The 3,088-nt window shown below is 42.2% G+C and overlaps 1 long non-coding RNA gene across 1 annotated transcript in view; it reads right to left on the reverse strand.

The window, feature by feature from the left end:
* LOC113964207 overlaps positions 1-2,680 on the reverse strand; it is a 36,639-nt gene extending 33,959 nt beyond the window's left edge. Inside the window, exon 1 of the long non-coding RNA XR_003533098.1 lies at positions 2,643-2,680. This is a non-coding gene — a long non-coding RNA (uncharacterized LOC113964207). The remainder of the gene's footprint in view (positions 1-2,642) is intronic.
* Positions 2,681-3,088: the final 408 nt, after the last annotated feature.

Genomic DNA, 3,088 nt, shown 5'->3' on the forward strand with positions numbered 1-3,088 from the left:
ATCCTGGCAGCAATGGAGCTGTGGATCTGAGAAGTGTTCCCTGAGGCAGGTGGCAAAGGCAAAGTTTTGGGAATTGCTCTCCAAGATGGTTGCGTGAGGAGAAGAAAAAGAACAGATACAAGAAAACAAAAGAGAAAGAATCTCCATCAGAGGAAATGAAAGCAGTGATATTTAGCACAAACCCCTTTGGCAAGTCAGAATCGGGGATCTCTGAAAATGGTGATTGATTCTGTTTTGCTCCTGCTGTTTTCATGGAAATAGCACTCCCCATGTAGTCTTTGTAGATAGGGGAGGGCACCAAAGGAAGTACTTGACTAGCATCATCTGTTTATCTTTGACATGAAAACAAGAGAGCTAGATCCAAAATATTGTCTATGGCCTCAGGTGAAAGGATGACAAAAATATATGTGTAATTATATTCCTCACTTTGGGCTGTGCTATTATCAGAGGGCATACGACTGCCTCTCCCTCCCTCCAGGCTCTTTCTGAGAGGAAGATAGAGATTATGTATCACCAGCACTCCTAGTAAATAACCTTCTCACCAGACAGTTGGCATTTATGAAGGAAATGGAAAAACTCAGCAACAGCAACACTGCTGAAGAATAAAAAGTCATTGTACAAGCATAAAAAGCTTATTGTTTTTATAGGAGTTCATTGTCATGCAATTTTTCAAATTTAGCATTTTTTAAAAACACTTAACACTTCCTAGCTCTTCTTGGTAGGTAAGTACTGCACAAACAATTCATAGTTATTAAGTAGTTATTAATATATTTGATGACAAAATGGAGACATGAGCAATTTCTTTCTTAAAGGCATGTATTTTGTCATTTTCTTAGGAGTGCTCAGGCATGGCTGGCTGGAAAGGTGGAGTTAAGTGCTGGGTTGTGCCATGGACTAACCTGATCTTAGTCTTCCTGAGCAGTGGTACAGGAACAGAGAGAACTTATATTTGTTCTCAAAATGTGAAGAACAGAAATGAATCAGACCTGGCCACCACTCTCCAAAATACTGGTTACCATCTGGGCTGTCGAGATAAGATCACAGTGATGATACAGGCCAGCTAACAAGACTACTCCCACAGGCAAACAGAGGAGAAACTGCCCTATTCCAGGCTAACGGGGTCTTTCAGAATCTCTTCTTGGTTGGTACTTTTTGAGTACATTATATTTGTCCTGAACCCTGAACTGATTCATAATGTAACCCCTAAGCAAATTGACCTAATTCAAAAAGCAAGCTTGTACTGATAGGGCTGTAATAGGGCAGATGTGAGGCATCTGGGACCTCCTAGGCTGGATGCTTAGTATTAACTCTTTAAGTTAGTATATTCTCTCAGAAGTATGTGCCTATCTTTCTCTTGGATGGAGTAATAGGACTAGGCACCTCCTCAGAAAATATTCCCACTGCTCCCAGGGAGTGAAGAAGGAGATGCTCGGTCTGCCAAAGAGAAACAGCAAGACAGCTGTATGTCTTAATGGGCATCTAAATCAGGTCTTCTCATTGAATACCTCCATCCTTTCAATACTTAGTCTATACCAGAGTGGCTATCTGATAGAAGGGGAGAAGACAGCAATAGGTTGCAGAGCTCACTTGGGAACTATGGGTTCTCCTCAGCCTGAGGGCTTCCACGCAGCAGCTCCCTTTGTTTTAAAAGCTGTGAGTCTTTCCCACTAGGCTGTAATGGAGTTTCTTGCCATTTCTGTGCAGATAGGCTGCTGTGCAGAAAGGAAAAAATGAAGCAATGAGGAAGGTCCTGCAGTGACGCAGGGCCAGGTGGGGGACAGGCTAGAGAACAGCAAGGAGAATCTCATTATAATGGTAATTTTCTTGACCTACTTTATTCAACCATGGCACTTTGCAAGCAGGATCCCTAGCAACAGCACTGCAGTCCTGAGGCTTCATGATATAGACTTGGTGGTTGGTTGTTTTCAGCTGCTGTTCCACATCCTGAGTAAGGCAACTTGCCAGCAGCTTAACAAGGACATTGCCAAAGAACCTCCCTCTCTCATCCATGCTTTCTCACTCATTCATTACTTTATAGTGTTACAGTAACCGTGTTTGGGATGAAAAATCAAACAAAACTGTTTGCTGCATGACAAAACTACAGGCGAAAAGAATGCTGTAGGCTAATTGTGTGGATGTGAAAGTTGCTCTCTATTTCTGAGCTCATGATCCTGTGGTTAGATACAGATAATGAGTCAGAGCTGAATACTTCCCATAGACTTACATTTTCCATAGCTCAACAACACACTGCTGGGGTGGTTTTATTAAACTAAAAGCACACACAGACCTACACCAATGAACGGACAGTCTTGGGGAAATAGGGAGGGCCCTAAGAGTATTTCATGTGTTTAAGAGTCTCTTTTAGTAATGGCATTTGCCTAGCAAAAAAATTCACGAATACTACTTGGATTTCTTTCATTCAGACATTTGCCTCCTTGTTTCATTTTATGTTTCCAGGAACTCAGAGAGAAAATAAAATGCCACCAAAGCTTTTACCTTTAGGTTACTCATGGCCATCATATTACTCATGTAACCAAATGTGATGTCTATATTGTATTGGTCATACGACATAAGTTGGTGTCCTCAGTCCAGCCTGTAATAGACTGATGTTGAATGAGGGGACAGACAGAGTTTGACAATACCTCAAATTCCTTGTAATTCAGACACAGAAAAAGCTGTCATCCTCATTTGCTCTCTTCCACTGCTCCATGGCCTTATTCTTTCTCCTCTACCCAGAGACCCAGAGCAAGGTTTGTAGCTCTCATCCATGCTTCAGCCTCAAATGGGTCCCTACAAGCAGCAGGAGAAGCATCGCGGCCCTGAGGGATGTTAATTTTTAAGGGAACTGGTCCAAGACCTTCCCTCTTTTAGTAAACCCAAACAATGACTTAAATTTTCCTCTCTGTTAAACCATTCTTCTGAAGCCATTAATCTAACAGCCTACTGGGAAAACCACGAATGTCTTCTGTATTTCAGTTCTACTGGCTGTAATAGGTACCAGGTCCAGAGGCAGTCTCAGAAACAGGAGGCTTTCACAGACCAGTTGTTCTTCCTGAGATACGGATCCATCTTATTCCAGCTGGCCAGC

The sequence above is a fragment of the Neopelma chrysocephalum genome, unplaced genomic scaffold, assembly GCF_003984885.1.
Source record: "Neopelma chrysocephalum unplaced genomic scaffold, ASM398488v2 Primary Assembly neopelma1_26, whole genome shotgun sequence".
Classification (NCBI taxonomy): domain Eukaryota; kingdom Metazoa; phylum Chordata; class Aves; order Passeriformes; family Pipridae; genus Neopelma; species Neopelma chrysocephalum.